General features: G+C 35.9%; 1 protein-coding gene across 3 annotated transcripts in view; it reads right to left on the bottom strand.

Moving 5' to 3' along the window:
- Window positions 1-21,558, bottom strand: part of LOC139114842 (uncharacterized) — a 73,679-nt gene that overhangs the window by 27,964 nt on the left and 24,157 nt on the right. For 2 of the 3 annotated variants that reach the window (XR_011547970.1, XR_011547971.1), the window contains exons 4-6: window positions 14,034-14,246; window positions 9,665-9,806; window positions 8,256-8,324 (exon numbers count right to left, since the gene is read on the bottom strand). The gene's annotated coding sequence lies outside the window, so the exon portion shown is untranslated. Of the gene's footprint in view, window positions 1-8,255; window positions 8,325-9,664; window positions 9,807-14,033; window positions 20,729-21,558 lie in introns of all 3 variants that reach the window. The other variant, XR_011547972.1, reaches the window with a different exon arrangement.

Below are 21,558 nucleotides of genomic sequence, written 5' to 3'. Positions count from 1 at the left end.
GGGTTTAGTGATACATTGTCACTGCAGTCTGCTAATGAAGGGTTTAGTGATACAAGTCATTACTGTATCACTGCAGTGGGCTAATAATACAAGTCATTACTCTCACTATAGTCAGGTAATGGAGGGTGAATATACAATTTAATTTCAGGTGGAGAAACTATGTTTGCTAGAGGGCGCTGTCACCATAGCAGACAACCTGATGAGTATCACAACTATGGTAGTTACTTACTGCATGAGAAACTGGCTTAAACTTTTCTGTGTGCATGTCATGCTACTGTTCAAATGAAAGTATACTAACAGTGGTTCTGTTTATGATAGTCAGAAATGACTGTCAGTATCACCAAACTTTCTGGATCACAATATCATTATTGATATAGGACAGTGTTGTCCTTAGAAGCCGGGTGCCGGGTGAATAACCCGCCTGTTTTGCGTTTTTTCCCGGCTACTTTTAACGTTTTCAGATTATTGTCATGTTATAGACGTATTAATTTCGGGATCACACTGCCAGCTGTTAGACGGCAGACGGGCGATTAGCAGTTTCGCGATCCCTTTCTCCACTTGGAACTGCACAAATATAAAACAGTTTCTAAATACCCTTTTGTGGCTTTTTGAGCCCGATCTTTCACTTGTTAAATAGTGTGATTGGCTGATGCACGCGCCTATGGTGTTGCCTTGGTTACGAGCATGAAGGTCATCTTAGGTCATCTTTAATGATGGCCTCAAAAAGAAATGTGGTGTCGGCCACTTGTACTCGGTACCGTGCCGATGGAATACAGGTGCCGCCAACTGGTAGATTTCATCAGTTTCGCAAAATCATCACAAAACATGTTTTGAAGGCTGATATACCGATTTTACTTTTTTTTGACCTTGACCGAAAATTTGGAGGGGAAATTAGAGCTGCTGCGGGAAAAATGCCCTCCCACTGAATTTTGATGCCCACTGCCCTCAAGTACCTATGGCCTGCCCACTCCCCACTCCCCACAACAATTCAAGCTCCCCACTGCCCTCTCCCCACTACTGACATTCCCCATTGCCCACTTCATGTCCTGTAGGCAATCAAAGACAGCGCAAAACCTTGAAAGCAGCTAGTACTACACCTTTGAACATTGCGCCCCTCTAAGTTAGGCGCTTATATCTCCCACAAGTTCTATCAAGCACGACTTTCCCCTCCCTCTCCGTATTTTCCGTTACCCACTGTCAAAAATTTTCTCCCCGCCCACTGAAGCAATGAAATTTCTTCCCCGCGCACACTAAATACTAACTTTTTCTCCCCGCCCGCTGATTAATGTTGAAATTTGCCCGCCCGCTGCAAAATTGCGCATGAACACCTTTTTGAACGAAAAGCTTAGTTGGCGGCACCTGCATCATATTCAATAAAAGTTTACCAAAGTTCATGATTTGTAAAATGAGGTTTGGACGGCTGCAAGAAAGGTTCTTTATTAAAAATATATATTATTTTCATAAATATTGTTCGTATTTTAATATAGATACACCACAGGAACGGATATGAAACTGTGATATCAGATGCGTACGAAAGGTCTTATTGAAAAGGGAATTCATTTTCTTTTTTACGTCAGTGCTCAGGATTTCAGGCAACGAGAGGTTTGCATTGTAGGCGAAAAACTACGCCCAAGTAAAACCGTTCGTGAATCTCCCTTAAAAGTGACCTGCTAACACTTTCTCTCCAAAACCCCTTTCACTGCTCAAATCGATGTCAATTTTGACCGTTGTAGCGAAAGTAGGTTGGTTACAGCTTTTCTTCTTCCTCCGCCGGATTTAAAGCCTAAAGAGAGGCAGAAACGCTACTGATGCCTTTTGTTCTGTTTAATGTACAACCCTGGTGACTTTTGAACGGACTCTAGTAAGATCCAAAGGAGAAAATGCTGAAAATTGGTGATAATTTTCAAATATTTGAGGTGTAATTCTTGACATTGAGGGCGCCCTTTTTGCTGCGCCGAGATAAGGCACTGACTGCTAAATCAATAAGGGAGGGTACAGAAAGTAAACTGAAAACTGTGATAAGTGAAGGATTCTTGATGTGAATTTCATTCTAATGTTATAATTAGTCTATTGCCAGGTTGTATTTCTGATACATTAACCCACATAAAACGCTTGCAAGGTTGATAAACAGGGACAAGTCCGGCAAATTTCATAACTATATGTTGTGAGTTGTATATGCCGCTTCAAAGGTTCAAATATCGGCACTTCCGCTATCTTATCATGCTGCCAAAGCATAAATAGCACGCTACACAAACATTCGCGATTGATAAATTATAAAGATCAGAGCGTCATTACTTCTTCTACTTTACTTCAAATCGGCTATTACGTCTCTTGGCAGGAATAAAGTATAACTTGAGAAAGTATGTCGAAAGATGTTTTCCAACTGACAATCCACTCGACTTTTTCGCTTTTAAAACACAGCAAACTCAGCCTCTGTGCATTACAAATGCTCCAAACTGCAATGTCCTCACCACATGTGATTATCTCCTATAGCCCTCGGCAGACTGGTAAAGAGAGAGCAAATCTACTCCATGGCCGTCGGCTGGACTTCTTGCAAATTGTCTCTCGGGAATATGGTGAAAATTTGGCCACATGACTTTTTCCCTACAGTACTACCGGTATCTGCTGTGAGAAAGAAACTTGACAAACTGGTTGACTGCAAAGAAATCAATTTCCAACATTTTTTCCGGAAAGAGCGATTTTTTTGCAGGCCATGCTGAAAAATATAATCCATTATTTTCATCGAGTGCTTGATATTATCAGCATTAGAAGTTTGTATAATTAAGAGACCCGCGGATGAACATGCATGCTATGTTGCCACAAAGTTCTGAACATAAAATGTTCCTGTAAAGTTCCCGTTTATTTATAACAACATACGTCTTACGTAAGTCAGGCTGGCTTATTTAAAGATCCATTAGCTGTAACTTTGGTCATTTTTTAAATTTTGTTTGTTCTGTGTATCATATGCAGTTTCTGGTTTGAATCCCTGAACCATTGAGAAATTCCTAATATTTAGCTCATAAATATACCCTATATGAGTATAATCTGCATTGTTATTGTTTAAATTTTGTATTCAGGTCCGGACTAGAATACATTTATCAACAATTACAATGGTCATTTCACATACACAGGTTGTGGTGGCAAGCAGGACAACGAGCATTGGTCATGATGATCGGATTATAGTAAAATTCTGTAGTTGATACATTGAAACAGAGTAGTGAAAACGTACTGAAAAGTTACAGCTAATGTCCCTTTAACCCTTTCACCACCATGGTTTGTCCCAAATCCATTGTTTTCTATGGTTAAGTTGGACCTGTATACAGGGAACTGGGGGTGAAAGGGTTAAGGTGAGAGATGATAGACTATGAATAATCAGAGGAAATATGGAAATCATCTTGTACAGTACAAATCAGTATGAATTAACAATCGGTAGTTGAGTAGGCTAGTGAAGTACATAAAAGAGAAAATGGGCTTTTGGTAAGGCAGGTTATCATGTATATCTCCAACTTGTTTGTGAAAGGGTGTCGAACTTTGACCTGGCTGTACAGAGAGCTGGTATAACACCTGTTTAGGGGACTTGCATATGCATTTTTTTGGCTGCTGTTGTCATTTCAATGAAGAAATGGCTCGCTGTGACGCGAAATGTATTCATGACTCACGTTTACATCATATTCAATAAAAGTTGACCGAAGTTCATGATTTGTAAAATGAAGTTTAGACGGCTGCAAGAAAGGTTCTTTACTAAAAATAAATATTATTTTCATAAATATTGTTCGTATTATAATATAGATACACCATAGCAAGGGATGTGAAACTGTGATATAATATATGTAGGAAACATCTTATTGAAAAAGGATTTCATTTTTTTGCGTCAGTGGTCAGTATTTCAAGCAAAGGGAGGTTTGCATTCGAGACGAAAAACTACCCTCAAGTAAACCGTTCGTGAATCTCCCTTAAAAGTGACCTGCTAACACTTTCTCTCCACCCCTTTCACTGCTCAAATCGATGTCAATTTTGACCGTTATAGCGAAAGTGGGTTGGTTACAGCTTTTCTTCTTCCTCCGCCGGATTTAAAGCCTAAAGAGAGGCAGAAACGCCACTGATGCCTTTTGTTCTGTTTAATGTACAACACTGGTGACTTTTATACGGGCTCTGGTAAGATCCAAAGGAGAAAATGCTGAAAATTGGTGATAATTTTCAAATATTTGAGGTGTAATTCTTGACATTGGAGGTGTGTTACAACCGATAACGTAGTAACTAACCGATAACGTATCAAACCCGATAACGTAGTAAAAATTTACCGATAACGTAGTAAATAAACCGATAACGTAGTAACGAACCGATAACGTAGTAATTTTTTCTAACTGATAACGTAGTAAAAATTTACCGATAACGTAGTAATTTCTCCTAACCGATAACGTATCAACAAATTTACCGATAACGTATCAATGAACAATAACGGCTTAAACCAACTGACAATATAGAGTAGTCAACCAATACCACATCAAAACGACCAATAACGTATCAATTAGTTGATAATATCTGATTAAGCGAATCATGGGGAGCAATAGATCGATTGATCGATTGATAGATAGATAGATAGATAGATAGATAGACAGATAGATAGATAAATAGGTCGATCAATGTATCGATAGATAAATCAATCACTCAATCGATAGATCGACCAATCTATCTATCCATGTTTAATAGATGGTCGGTCGGTCGATCGATCGATCGATCAATCGATCGATAGATAAATTGATGAGCAGATCGATCGATAGAACGAAGGATCTATCAATTAGATAGAAAGATATATCAATTAATCGATAGATCGATCGATCAACTCGATTAAATGGTCAATAGAAGGTGAATAGATAGCTCATAGACCGATTTGTCATCACATTGTCTCTTACTCAATTTATTTTTCTTCCATTAATTTTTTTCCATTTAGCGTAAATTGTTATAAATATATTAATTTTGTTTCTCATCCTAGACATATTGCAAAACTGATGCGGTGACGCGGTTTTTTTCTTCTCATTTCTTTTACTCTTCAACCAACAAGAATGCGCGAAAAACATGAAAACGACATAGGAATGCACGCAGAGATAAATGCACAGTAGTGTTGTTTAGTATTTTTGTATAGCAACAGTTCTGCGGTTTGACTTTTAGTGCAACAATGCACAGTTTTGTCAGCTTAATGTAACACTGACATATGTGTACTGTTCTGAATGGAATGTTAGTGTCAGTTATTTTGTTTACAGTTCTGTTTTATACATATTCCTCATGAGCAGAAAAAAGGTTGACGTGGCGGGTCTCAATTGACACGCGCGAGGATGAGAAACAAACTTTTTATTTTTCTTGGCCTAAGCGGTTTTTTTTCTATCAGCACTATACTATGTATGACTACTCAATAATTTTGAGATGTCTTCGTAATAAGTTGTGAATCGACGTGAATCACAACAGAAGGATAAAAAGGAAAGAAAAAGCAATACGTTGTCTACAAAATCTGTTGACTCGGCTTGCTTACCGGAGTAATTTCCAAAATTAATGTGATTATAAGGAATTCAATTGAGCAATGAGTCCAGATTTACCTGTAATTCAGTCCCAGAATGAGAGTTAATGAGTGTGTACCGGTGCTTTACTGTCTGTTCTGTTTTGTGTCTATGTTTATAACTAGTGTGTTACGAATTTTTACCTAGTGTTATCAGATTACGGATGGGTATGATTACGATTATTTTGTAAAGGCTTATTGTCATTTTGATATATTGACGTTGTAAGTAACGAAATTTTATAATCGGTCATATTAAAAACTTTTTCCAAGTCCTCCCAACTTAGAAAGTGTGTCGATAAAGACACTCTCATATGTATTGTATCTTTAATTCATTCTGCAGGAATACTTATAAATTGGTTCACATTTCCAAAATTGATGAAATTCGATTCATGATGTCTGAGTAATATCACGAAAACAGTATACTTCAATTTGATACGTTATCGGTAAATTAATTGATACGTTATCGGTTAGGAAAAATTACTACATTATCGGTAAATTTTTACTACGTTATCGGTTAGAAAAAATTACTACGTTATCGGTTCGTTACTACGTTATCGGTTGATTTACTACGTTATCGGTAAATATTTACTACGTTATCGGGTTTGATACGTTATCGGTTAGTTACTACGTTATCGGTTGTAACAAGGCGCCCTTTTAGCCGCGCCGAGATAAGGCACTGACTGCTAAATCAATACGGGAGGGTACAGAAAGTAAACTGAAAACTGCGTATTAAATGAAGGATTCTTGATGTGAATTTCATTCTAATGTTGTAATCAGTCTATTGGCAGGCTGTATTTCTGATACATTCATTGCTGTTGCCATTTCAATGAAGAAAGGGCTTGCTGTGACGTGAAATGTATTCATGGCTCACGTTTACTGGGAATATTTTTCCCGAAGAAAGCCCGTTTAAAAGGTATACTTGATTTCAACAATACCTTTAGTTTATGTATGAAAAACCGCTGAATTTGTTAGAGAAAAGCACCGAAAAGATGTGATTTTGATCGACGATTCGAAGTTCACGAGACTAGCAAGTTAGTTTTCCGCCGTCACAGTGGTTGCCAACGCCACGAGTATGACAGTCTTCGCAACAAATCAAGTTATTCCCAGAGTAATACCGACGCATTTTCTAGATTAAAAAAAATGAGCTTGAACTGAATTTTTTTAGAACCAACTATTTATTTGAATGGGTATTTTATTTTCATTGATTATTTTTACGTACTAGAATCCACAGTCACAGGCTTGTGTGTTGCCGATCGTTAATTACACAGTCACGGGCAGTTGTGTTTCCGACCGTTTTACGCTGTTCTCTCTGACAGCCTTGTCTTCCTATTAATACGCTATATGTGTCTGCGTGTATACGCACTGGTAAAATTTAAGCGTATGTCAGGATATTTCATTTTATTAGGTGTCATTTTTAGATTAATAAGGTTCATCGATGGAATATATTACCAAAGGACCACGTCAAAAGATCGATGTCCGATAAAAATCTAACACTGCATGAAAACCCATAATTCAGATGAATTCACAGGAATGAATTGCCTGTATTATAGAAGAATACACGTGAATCCACATGAATCCACATGAATACAGGCTTGCTGAATACAAAAAATGGATTCTTGACTGTATTCATCTGTATATGCACTCTTCAGCTAAAATACAGGCAATAATCCATGTTAATACAGTAAGTATTATAGGGTTTTTATGCAGTGTAAATAAATTCCTTTAAAAGGTTTTCATCCGACAAAGACGATATTCTAGTTTGATTTGGTTGAGTATTCTTGTAAAATGATGATATAGTTACATATTTTTGCTCCCTACATTGCCGTAATTGCAAATGGAAAACTTCTTTTTTCTTCTAATTATCTGAAAAAGACATTTTTATATTGGTGCATGTGATTACATTACATTATGTGATAATGCTGAGCAATGGAATGAGCAGACTGCAGGTGACTTAAGATTAAATGTTAAATCTATACTGCAAATAAAACCATGTGTCATAAATAATACAAACAAAACAAAATCATGTTTGTTTGTTTTGTTGTATGTGAGTCACGTCTAAGACACACAACAAAATTAATGTTTCAGTCTCAGCTAAATGTTCAATGAATAAGTCAAATGCAACTCAGATGCCACCACAGAACACCATTTCCACTCCAAAATTTCATTTTTCGCCTTGCGAGAATGGGGTGTCGCAGTCCACCCGTCTACTTTCTCTAATTACCTGGCTAATTTTAAATATAAGGACAACACTGTAGGAACACACATATATCAATGCCTTAACAACAGTTTAATGTTTCATCTGCATTCAAAATTCACTAAATGCCATTCAGAGTTGTGCCATTACAGGAATATTTCACTGATCTCTGGTCAAATACCTGATATTTTGGTGAACTTTTCAAGATTACGTCTTAAAGAAAAACATGTACGGTATGTGGCCACCTTCCATCATTTTAAGGTCAGCGATATCAGTCTCTCACAACATAAAAGAAAAGTTGGAAAATGTATGCTTTTATTGAACCACTCTTCGTATTTCTTCAGAAGTCAAACAATATTTCTGACTTCTAAAGTGCATGTATTGTAAAGTTACGGAGTTGACAATTTAATACTCAAAAACAGAAACTTTGGTACTTTTAAAGGGTTGATTTCTCCACAACACATATGAACATATTCACTCCATTAAATCAATAATATTGAACAACTGTACCTTTCTCTGTTCTTCTGCTATCTGCTATCTGCTTTCAGCATCAGCTGCTATCTGCTTCAATGACATCAGCTGAAAGATATGAAGACAATCTTGATTACACATTTGATAGATGATGAGTCTTTCACTTTCTCTATTCCACTTCATTGGTAACAGCATTTTTTCAAATCATGATTCTGAACTCTCTAAGGCAGACTATATTGTACACAACTTGAATCTAGTAGTGTGGGCAGCAAGGACTTGATATCAAAAGTACCTCCATGAAAGTTTTTCTGAAACTTCAAGGGGTACATTTCTATAGGCATACTCTCTATAGAAATTGATTGACTAAATGTATTCAATGTGAAGGATAATTTACATTGTGTGGGATGTATGATAAAGAGTATATACGTGTGAGTGCTTCATGAACTTTATAGCATGTGGAGGGGTTGCAGTCAGAGAAATTACAATGTATTAGTTAGGTTATTGAAACACTTTTGTCAGAGATTGGGATTAGCGTAGCAGCTTTGACTATATGATGCCCTCGCTAGTTGAGTAAAAGACAATTACATTGTGGGTTGGAATCTGATTGAGGACTTATTGAATTACAAAGAAGAATGAAGGACTAACATTATAGAAATAAAGGGCGATGCACTGACCATTAACGTTTATTTATGGGCAAGGGTCAGAGGAAAGCCAAAAATTAACGGGCGAGGCAAGAAAACTGTCAAAATTTGCAAAATTTCCCAAGTGAATGACAACTGGGCCCAGAAACTCAGCAATACACGATGCACTGTCACGTGCGCTGTAAAAATAAGAAAAATTTGGCGAATCCGGAGATGCTTTCAGAAAAAAGTATCTAAACTTGGTCCACAAGTGCCCCATTTCATTTTGTGATTGATTATGATTTACACTTCAGCTGTAAAGTTAAGATACTTTGAGTTATTAATCTTATTATTCATATATATTCATGGGCATGCAAACAAACCATTACTGTGTATTTGTGGTCAGTCATGTGGTTCAGCTCAACCAATCAAAATGCGATGGGCAGGGTATGGTAATATAATATGTGATAGTGTAAACTAATTGAGAATCAACACAGTAATGTGAATTATGTTAGGTATAGTTCAGTATTATTTGCGATGCAGTGCTTTATACTCTCACATTCTAACAAAAGCAATAACTTATTGAATACACATTTGTATGGAATTTTATATGATATGATCCAGCAATCACCTACCATGATATTCACATCAGAAGATAAACATGTACACAGTTTATGCAGTACAACTTTATCATTTTCAAGCTTCTTGAAGACATTTCAGAAATTTTCATTTTCCATTAAATCATGACATATTATTCACTGTGCTATTTGGTAGTTGCTGTTTAATGATATTTTTAAAAAAAATCTGTGACAGTCACAATCTACTTACCAAATTAAACGTGACACATTTCTTGTCTGTGTTTCCTATGAAGTCTCAGTCTAGCTAACATTGGCAGTATGGAAATATCCACTGGGAAATTCACAGGGTGAACACTATGGTAGCAATCATTACAGTTGTGAAATCATCTTGCCTATAGTACACAGGGATAAAGAGAAAGAAAGGTTAAAGGTTAATATTGTGAAGGTAATAATGTGACTGAGAATTCACAGTGTACGACATCTTTGATGCATTTCTTTCAACACTTCTTACACAGGCTACTTTGTTTCAAATTAAACTCATCTAAACAATTAAAATCAAAAACTGGAGTACTGTTATCATGAATATTCATATATGAAAATGATAGACACATAGGACAAGGCTTAATCACAGGGATGATAGGTGTCCCCTTTAAGAAAGGTACCCTTCTACAGCTTGATACAGATATGTATGGATACATTGAAGAGGAAATTTGTTTCAATTTTTAGTTCTAATAAAATGTCACATGACCACTGTTTGAAAGTTATGATTGAGAGGAAAAAAGTCCATAACAAGAAACAGCAAAGAAAGGAAGCAAAGGAAATCTATGATATGATCACTTGATTATTTACAGCTACCAGTTATCAAATTATGCATAAAGCTCCTGTGAATTTCAATTATTTTAAAAAGAATTCATCACAGTTTGCCGAATGTTACTTTGATACAAATTTTGACTCAAATTTCAAAGTATTCAGAGAAGATATGAAAACAAATTAACAACATACCCTTAAAGCTCATTATGATTTTATGGAAATTCAAACTATTAGTACCGGTATTGAGCATTGAACGTTTGAATTCTTTTAGCTGGTGTCAGACAATGAGAAACAAGGTCACATCAAGGGCATGATTAATAGGCCAAACCCGGAATTCGAATCGACCACGGTACAAACAAAGCCATGTGCGCAAACGCGCACAGACGTACGTGTATTTCCATACGCGTTCAGTACACATGTGGGTTTGTTTGTACCGGCATCACGTGATTATTTGGGCGTACTGAGTATGTAGAACGGCGTACGCATCGCGTCCTTTTTATTCCGGAGTAGAACAATTCAAGGGATAAAATCTTCCAGTGTGTAACCCTGGTTACGATTGTGAGTCATGTGATTAGGTCTGCTGCGTGTTGCTGAGTGTGATGACACCTGTATGGAATTTCATTGAAACCATCTTCACCCACAATGCATTGCAATGCTTTACTGAGTTTCACTGCTCGAAGACAGTACTGTGGTGTGGATGACCTTTAAAAATTATTTTCAGTTCTACTGCTAAGTAAAATTCCTGGACGACATGGTTGGTCTCTTTACATGACTGTGATTACAGGTATGTGTATTTGAATATTTTAGTATTGAGAGTAATGAACTTTTAAAAGTCGCAGAAGTTGGGGCCACACCCATAGTGAGACAGATTGGAAGGACCATGTGCTTTTCCAATTGGACTAGAAGCCATTCTGAATCTTAAGTTTCCATAGTGTCAGATTGATTTTTAGCAGTATTGTACTTATTGTTTTGATTTTTGAATACAAATAGCAAAAATCTCTGTATAACGAAATATCTGTGATATGCTGTTCATTGACAAAAACTATCCAAACCTGGTAACATAACAGAATGATATCAGGAGAGGTTGGACACAGACTGATTTACTGAGTTTTCAATGGTGTTGGAATAGTTTGCTGTCACACTTTGTCTGTGAGGACCAGAAGCTTTGACAAGACGAATTTTTAACTATTTTTTGTAGCGCATGGGCCTTTAATACCAGTATACAGAAGCAAGCATAAACCACTGACATCATAGCACTCTCTGCACTTTTTACATGCTGTTTTACATGCTACTGATTATATGTTTACCCTGCAGCAATTAGTTTAGATAGGTTGCAAACGGTCACCATTATGTGCAATGCTTTCAAGAGGAAAGGTAGTTGGCACATGAGTAATGTTAGGGCAGACAATTTCACTTATAAGAACAAATGTTCAATTCGGGTGTTAGGGCACTCACCCTTAAATCAGGTAGAGGTGTGCCTAGTGGACTATGAAACACATACTCTTCAACTTTTCTTTAAGGTAGTATGTGCCTCAAAAATGAAAGACTTAAACTTTTGCTTAAACTTTCCTCAATGAAACATTTGACCTTTTTCTCAGCAAATCCAGAGTAAAAATCAGGGGTCACCATACAAAGTTTGGTACCACATAACAAATTACCTAAAATTTATCTACGTTTGAAATTCAAAATGGCCAACATCCCTGTGTTAACTCTATGGAGAAAAATAAAATTTTCAATTTTCAAAAATCTAAGATGGTGAAACATTTTCTTACACCAAGAGCTTTAGACAGAGGCCCCCCACCACTCCCCCAGTGGTAGATCAGAAAAGAAATGTAAAAGTTTGAGAGACTGAATATCTGTGCCTGAGGCACGTTCTACTTTAAGCCTTGGGTAAAAGTCTACATTTAAGTCCAAATACTGGCATAACTTTACATTTTCTAAAAAATTTTTGGTCAACATCATCCTTGAGGAATAATAGGGGTCAAAAGTCGGCATTTTATCAACATTTCCTTGGTCAATAAGTCTACCTACATGATGAAAAAAGTGGAGTTTCAAATCTGCTTTACAAAATCACAAACCCTTGCTGTGGCAGTACCCTCCCCTTGGTGTGCAATGAGTTGCACAAAGTATCCAACTAATATTTTTGGAAATTGGTTTAATGGAACTGCTGGTAAACTTTGACCCTTTGGAAACACCCTAATGGGAGTTGATACAGGGGTTTTGAAGAGACACACATGCAGACTGGAAACAATTCTTTATTTTTTTGGTCTGTTGGGTGCATTTGTTGCACTATTACGTTACATATAGACATTGATTTATAATATCTTGCCAAATCATGGGAAAGATGTGATGGCTGTAAAATTGTACACCAATTACAATTCACCAGATTTTGTTGTCTTGTAGAAAGCCATCATAATTATGCTAGAATCCATGACATCAAGGCTGTACAGATTCCTGCTACCGGTATCATAATTGTTATTTTGGTAGTTGCATGTATTGTACCTGTGTTGGTGCCAGAGATTCTGTTAAATGTATAAACTTTGAATAGTGTTGGCAAATATCTTCCACTTGTCTCTGAAACCTATCAAACAAAACACTAGACACTATTGAAATATAGCATTTTCTCTTGCCAATTTTCTTTGAAGAGCGCCCTCTATAGCACTTCAGCAAACTTCTACTTGGAGATTGAAAGTACTAGTTTTTTAAATGCTATATAATTACAATAACCATTGTAATAACACTTAAGAATACCAAAGAAACTTCTTGTAAACAAACTAAATTTTCAAACAGTGCACACTATTGAACAGCAATTTCTCTTGCCAGTTTTTTTTTGAAATGCCCTCTATTGTACTTCACAACTTCTATTTGGAGAATGAAAGTACTACAGTAGCAGTGAAATGTTGTAAAATATTGTTGCTAATCTCAATATTTGCAGTATTATAATTCCATTGTTGACTATTATGATTTCAATTCAAAATTACACCAAAAGACTGATCAGAGCAGTATGAACACATACATTATGTTTCTGTAAGAGAAATTGGGTTATGTTGAATTTACTTAGGTTGCTAGACATGATTAAACATTATACTGAGTAAAGGCTTTCAACATCATCCATTTTAATCCTTTGAGCACCAAAGTCAATATTTGTTGCCTTTATAAAATATACCACAGTCAATTTTTTGCAGATTTTTGCCAAAATTTTGATAAAAAAATTGTAGTCAATGAAATGTGATATCTACTTGGTCCAAAATTATCAAAATATGACAGAAAAATTAATAAAAATTGGAAAAATGTTACAATAAATTTTGGTGGGAAAAATTACAGCATTCAAAGGGTTAATGAAATGAACACCTCAACACTTACATAACAGAATACCCTAAATGTTCACAGCATATTAGACAAACCAAGACCAGAATCAACAACATATACTTTAACAAAAGATGTTCTGTTGCAAGACCACTATAGTGGCTACTCCATTGACAGCAATGAATTGAAATTTCCCATGATCCTGTCATTGCAGACAGGAAAACTGTAACTATGAAGTCATTGTCCTAGAGACTGTATCACAGTCATCTATGTCACAGTGAATTGTGATACAGTCGTGAATATCCAGTGATCTGTGATCAGTTGGGTACCTCGGTTTTAAATGACTTATAATTAATGAACTTTGTTTTAAATCTGACAAAGGTCAACACCCAAAATCTCCTAGACCTTTGTAATGTCAAACACAATTTTTTCAAATGAAGTGCAAAAATATAAGGGGAAAATATTATTTTATTTGCTTCAAGCACATTCAGATTAATTCTTACCTTCAACAAATACATCTGTAGGAAGTGAATCTCCATGAGTTCCCAATACATTGTGGATGATGCAGTTATACGTCCTTTTATCAACATCTTTGAGATATCCAAGCTTTGGTTCACAACTGGTGTTAGGGTCCACCACGTGTTAGAGATGGATTAGTCGTCACAGGATTTCCCCTTAAATCATACTGGTATTTAAGTTGTAGTTGGTATTTTCATCTCAAAATAAGTATATGGAACTTATGAATATGAAAGTCGATTGTACACAGCAAATTTACATTTAGTTTTAAAACAAAAAAAAGATTTTGCAATTCTTTCATAAGGTTGATATTCTGTTATTGATAACATACTCTGAAAATGGTTGAAAAAACTTTCATGAAGTTCAGAGCAAGACGAAGTGTAAATCAAATTTGTGTGCCCCTTTTGCAGTCAGTGCGTCATCTCAGGGTGATAGTTGTTAAACAGTAACAACCAAGAAGTATAGATTGAGGTTTCTTCAAAATATTTTACAATTGCATGGGTATTGACAGAGATCAATGTATGTCAAAAACATACAACCTAGAACATGAACCACAGGTCTCGACAAGAACAATATTATACAATGTGTACACCAAAGCATGAACCTGCATGGTCGCAGTGTACTTCAAAACTTAATGAAACATCAACACAGAATGGTGCCATGTGTTTCATGGACAACGTGACTGCAGTTTTAGCTTTGACAAATTTAAATTACACCCAGCGACATATTGGATATTTCATCTTGAAGAAGATTACCCATATGTTAATGTTTTTTGCAAGTCCCATCTTCAACTTTTTCCAATCCTGTACAAATAGAAGCCATGAACACTCTGAGAACAGTCCTGGCATGGTATTATGTAACCGGGATTTCTATATTAAGTAAACTACAAAGTGAAATAATATTGATATGACACATAGTATTATCAAAACAAACAAGTCATTGTTGATGACACAGTCCCCACTTGTTAATGGGTACTTTGATTACATGTCCTCAGAGAGGATAGAGTCCTCTTCATTAGGTCTGTGATAAAAATACTTTTAAATTTGAATAAATTTGCTTGATACATTTCTGAGTTGTAGTTCAGGACAAGAAAAAATCGTAATAAAATGGCCACATGGCGGCCATTTGGATCGTATCACAAAACAAATCAATGTGCATGTGCATGACATTAGTCAATCTCCTTGTACCAAGTTTGAATAAAATCGGTTGAGATATATGCCTGAGTTATGGCTCTGTACATGAAAAAATTGTAAAAAATGGCCGCACAGCGGCTATATTGGATCGTATAACAAAACAAATTGATGTGCATAGCTATGACATTGGTCAATGTCCTTGTACCAACTTTGAATAAAATCTGTTGAAACATGCCTGAGTAATGGCTCTGTACATGAAAAAAATCCTAACAAAATGGCCGCACGGCGGCCATATTGGATCGTATCACAAAAAAACTGATGTGCATATCTATGACATTGGTCAATGTCCTTGTACCAACTTTGAATAAAATCAGTTGAAACATTCCTGAGTTATGGCTCTGTACATGAAAAAATCGTAATAAAATAGCCGCCTGGCAGCCATATTGGATCATACCACTAAAAAAATCAATGTGCATCTGTATGACATATGAAGTAATCCTTGTACAAAGTTTGAATGAAATTGCTCCAGGCATCTCTGAGATATCGGCGTGAGCGGACGCACGCACGCACGCATGCACGCACAGACATGACCAAATTAACCTACCGTAAACCCCCCCTCCCCCCCCCCCCCCCCTGACGGTGTCCGTGGTGACTAAAAATGATGGAAACTATGGACAGGTTATAACCATAGCACCCATAATAGAAATTTGACACTCTATTATCTATGCTAGGAAAAGTTATCTATGGCATGTAATAAGACATAACATGTGTGTAGACTGTATTACGAAGTACTCCATAGCCATACAATACTGCTGAATTGAACGCAATCATACCATATATATCGTATAAAAAACTCTTTTTACTCCAACATTGACTAACATTTCTTGCAAACAGCTGCTAAGGAATACTTAATCTATGAGATATTGCTGGAAACACTTTAATACTTGTTCAGGTAGCACTAATTCACCTCTGATATCACTGCCTCCCTAAGTGATACAGGTGATTGTGATAGAAGTCATACACGCAATACCTGCAAGTGACAATTGCATTTTTCTCAGCTAGTCTACCTTTATTTAACTCTACTTAATGAAGAATATCGAAATATTTTTTAATTTTTTAATCGTGACATTCAGTATCATTATTTCCTCTCTTAATTCTCTTCTTGTTACGTTTAATCTCTTTAAACACCTGATTTTGGACCAGGAATGCTGAAAGCAATGTGACAAATTCAAGTTTTCAAATATCTAACAAAGTATAATGTCATCTTCAAACATAAATATCTAGGTTCAGAGTAGTAATGGATATTACAAGTAAATGAAGGAAAGTTTGAACTGCAACATCTGGGCTAATAATTAACACATGAAAGTTATGAACTTCAATCCCTATCCCATGGGAAAGGAGTTTAAGGGACAGTTGGACTGCAATGTCTGGGCTAATAACACATGAAAGGTATGAACTTCAATCCCTATCCAATGGGAAAAGAATTAATGGGACAGGTTTTTGTCACTTTCCAGATTTCCCAGTATTAAGCAAACTGTAAAAGGTAGAATACCCTTTAGGATATACATTCAAAATCTCAATTTTTTACAAAACTTATTGATTTACTGTTTGTTGGGCTCATCTTGAGGTGTTCAAAGAGTTTGGAGAACCTTTTCACTATCTCATTTTTTCCCAAAAAGTCTTAACGCAAGAAAGACTATCTGCCATTTTGAATTTCAAATGTCCATAAATTTACACTCATTTGTTTCCACAGTACAAAAATTGCATGATGAAACCATGGGGTGAATGGTTGAAGTTTTCATAGAGGAAAGTTTGTATATTCAATGTCAAGGTGCATAAATGTAACTTAATTGCGAAATTTATCATTACACATACATCAGTTTTTCTTCATTGGAGTGTATCCATATACCACTAGCCTAACAACATATGCCAATAATCTTATGTAGATCAAGTTACTTTGAAACCTTACCTACTTGTTTGTGAACAGTAAGTTTTTGCAAACAAACAGAAAGTTGTTGTCTGCAACAACATTTGTTCGGAACTTCGCATGAAGAAGAAACTATTGCACTCAGTATGTCAGCGGCAACAAATACAACATACCGGTCAATAACTGTATACTTTGCATGACAGAGAGAATCACATTGCTGAAAGTTTAGACATTCTAGACCACAGTACTGTTGTCCTGTATTTTATCATTTCCTCATAGCAGCTTCTATCAGGCTCTAACTTATTTCAGCAAATATCATTTAACTTTCCTTTGTTGCTTATCGGGATGATTGCAGAATAAAATGCAAGTCAATAAGTGTAAATATTTCAAGTACAGTGCATTCACTGTGTGGCTGCCATATTGACTGTTTCTGAAGTGTTTCTAAAAAACTAAAATAACGGCATCTCTATGATTCTGCACATCAAAACCTGCACAGGTGTCAGACAAAAAGCTGTACATCATTTGTGTAAATTTCCACATCATTTGATCAAATCAAAGTTCAACCAGGCTGAGTGATTGTAGAACTGTACCGGTACATATGAAATATTTCTCAGCATCAGTTTCAGAGAAGAAGAGTAAAGTTGATGGTGGACCCAGGACAATCAACCCTCATATCAGAATAGCTCTGTGTTGCTGACAGTGGAGCTAAAAAGTTGACTGGGCAAACATTTAGGAAATGCAAATCTCAATTCCATTTCATAATCTCACAAACACGGCCAAAACAGCCATGAAATGTTCTTGTAGCCAAAAATTATCATCACTTCTGGTGGTGTGTACCGGTAGATATGATATATTTACTTCTGCTGTCAACTTAAACTTTACTGAAGAAATAAATAAAATATATCATATCTACGAGCCACTAGATGTGATGATGTTTAGCTACAAGAACATTGCATGGGTGGCTTAGAGTAATAATTGTATGGTTCACCAAACGACAAACCATTGAAACAAAATTTTAGGATTGCTGATATTTTTAGGTGATGTCAGAAGCTTCCAGCAGACCAAATACACTTTCAGTCATTTCTGTTAGAGTGTACTGTACTACTGGCAGGTACAGTTTGATTGTCCATATCCTAGCACTCAGGTAAACTGTTTCTTGTTCAAGTGGGTGATAAATAAAGTTTGCTTCACTGTTTCACTGTCCATATTGTTTGGTGAAAATTTAGTCCTTTTTAAATTGCATTCTATAATGAGTGGGGCAGTACATGACATAGCATTTGATTTGATTTGTGTCCCAGTACAGGGCCCCGTGGATGTAAAGTCTTTGTAATAAAGTCACGATGCATGTCAACTGTAACAAAGTAACTGTTTTTCTTTCTGCATTCTTTAGACTTTCAGTCAAACTCTGGTCTGAAAAGATGCCTGCGATACATTCTTCGAGGTCACTTATGGGTGTCACAATTTCTGGTCACATACAACCATGTGGTGGCACTTTAAAACACACATCAATCTAATGACTCATTCTACCAAGGTCTGATTTTGGGGAGCATCAAGCTACTTAGACAAGAGACCTCAATGGCAAGTGAAGATGGCAGACCAAATCCATGTGCAGTCATTTCCATTTATGCTCAATGCAGTGTGCTGTGTCACCAACAGGTATAATTTGATACTCCATAGCCTGGTACTCAGGTAAACTGTTTTATGTTCAAGTAGGTGATATATAAAGTTCGCTTCACTGTTTCACTATCCATGGAACGTAGGTGAAAAGTTAGTTCTTTTTAAATGATTTATGTCCCGTTAATATCATATTACAATATTAATTCTCAAATGAGTGGGGCTGAATATGTGTCTCAGCATTTGATTTGTGTTTAGGGCCAGTGGATATATACACAATGGTTGGCTTTTTAATGAAGTCATGATGAAACAATGACAGAAAGTAACTGTTTTTCCATATGAAAAAAAAATAAATCAAATTTGACATGTTTGGCTCAAAAAGAAACATTTACATGAGTACCAGTAGTATATTGAGTGTGTCATTTGGAAGCCTAAAAACTTAATCTGTCTGTGGAAGCTCCAGCCTACAGAGTGTGCAATTTGGTTTCCCAAAGTAGTAGTCTATCTGTGGATGCTGGACTACAGTGAATTTCTAGTCCTGATTTACATGTCTGTTATATTGGGACATTGTTTTCAATTTTGTGTCAAAAGATGCTAGAATGTTGCATTGGGAAAAACACTGTGCAAGGAATGTGATGGTTTGAAAATATTTTGATTTAGCCATTATACATATCCTTGTTATATGTACAAACATTTTGTCTGCCAGTAAATAGAGATTCTCTATCAGGGTGCACAGTTCTGCAAATTACACATTATTAGCCATTGTCTGCCCTGAAAAAGTTACTGATAGCATGGAAATCATGTACAAATCACAGCAAGCAAAGATGTCCATCAGTGTGCCCTCTAAGGGCAGGTAAAATCAAAGTGAGACTTGAGTGGACACCGTGGGTCATCAGTATGTATTAGGGAGATGGTGCAGTTGCAAAGAATGTAAAATTTGACTAAACTTGAATAGCATAGTCACGCGACAGTGTAATCATCCCATAAGGCCAAAAAAAATAAATAGTTTGTTTCTCATCCCCGCGCGCGTCAATGTAGACCCGCCGCGCCAACCTTTTTTTTTTGCATCTCAAGATGGAACAAAAAAAAAAATGAAAAAAAAAACAAACTAAGAACAAATTAAACCATTCAGATCATACCAAAGCAACACAAATATAGTCAAAAATATAGTAAAAAAGCAGCACTGTTGTTATGCTAAAAATTTGCTGTGCATTTATCTCAGCATGCATTCCTATGTTCTCATGTTGTAAGCGCATTGTTGTTGATGGTTGAATAAAAAAAAAAGTAGCCGCAAAAAAACCACGTCACCGCATCATTTTTGCAAGATGCCTAGGATGAGAAACAAACTATTTTTTTTTGGCCTAACTTATAGCACGATATAGACAATTGCCATCACCTCTGGTTGAGACAATCTCATATTGGCTTTTTGGGGAAGACCTTCGGCTCTCCATGTATAATGTCTTTGCAAGGTTTGATGCTTTTTGACTTTTCTTTTTTGTTTTCATATTTGTCAGTGTATTTCTAAAATGTCAAGTTCAATTAAATATATAATGCACGTAAATATTAAATGTTTATTGTCCAATGCCTTCACTATCAATGATAGTTCAAAATACTTGCATATGTGAACTATGAAAAGCTCAGTATTTCTAGAAAGTATTCAGAAGGTACTGTTATTGGATATTTCAGAAGAGTACTTTCAGAATGTGCTTTGGAATACAATTCAGAATAACATTCAGACACTCACTATGTGAGATAATATTCTGTATATTCCAGAACAGTACTTTCAGATTGTGCTTTGGAATACAATTCAGAATAATATTCAGACACTCACTATGTGAGATAATATTCTGTATATTCTAGAACTAACAAGCTCTGCTTGTTAGTATGTATTGTCAATGTCACTGTTGGATGTTGTTGTCAAATGTCTGTGTACTAAGTGTGTGTATTCTGATTTATTTTGGCTCTTTTTTAATTAGCAGCTGCAGTAAAGACACAGTGAATACCAGTACTGCAAAAGAAAGAAAAATATGTCAGAGATAGGTTGTCTAGCTATGATTCACTAAAATGATTTAAATTTCATATTAAATGTTTTGATTTTACATTCAATGCACATTATGCATTTCCTCTGCGAACAACATTCTCCCAATAGCCACTGTAAAACTGAAATCAGGTGGGATTCTTGATCAGTGTCATTACTAATTCTAATTCAGTACAGATTTGTGCAATTCTGACATATAAATCCAATAGGAAACTAATACACCATTATCAGTTGATGTTTCAATTGCAGCTGGACTGCACAAAATTTACAATCTTTGTACAAAGTACCAACTATGTTATCATCACCACAAATATATGCATCTGAAATATCATCAGAATAATTTGCAAATTGTTCAGAAATTTTAGAACACTGCTAAACAAATATTGCCTAAAGAAATAAAAAAATACACACTAAAGATGGGCTAAATTATTGAAATGAAATAACATACCAGTCATAAATATGCATATGTTGAAACAAACTGTGGACTACACTTCATTTTTCAACATTTTAAACTGAAATGTTTAGCCATAATTTGAACGCCACACTATGACACAGAGGGTTAATTTTAGAATTCGTTTTACAACCGAATGAAATTCATCGACCGTCATATGTTGAACACAGAAATGCCTAGCTATATTGTGAATATTTCCGGTGGCGATAGCCCACTGTCCGTGCACCGCCGTACAATGGTCGGAAAGAAAAATGCGCCAGTTACATTTTGCAACACATGGGTTATAAACGTTTGATAATTGTTGTTTATTTAGAAGTGTTAAATGTCTTTTGGCAAGTTTCACGATATC

Source organism: Ptychodera flava, chromosome 16 (assembly GCF_041260155.1).
Source record: "Ptychodera flava strain L36383 chromosome 16, AS_Pfla_20210202, whole genome shotgun sequence".
In the NCBI taxonomy this organism is placed as follows: Eukaryota; Metazoa; Hemichordata; class Enteropneusta; family Ptychoderidae; genus Ptychodera; species Ptychodera flava.
Note: the sequence above shows the minus strand (reverse complement) of the source record. Positions and strands in the feature narration are given on the sequence as shown.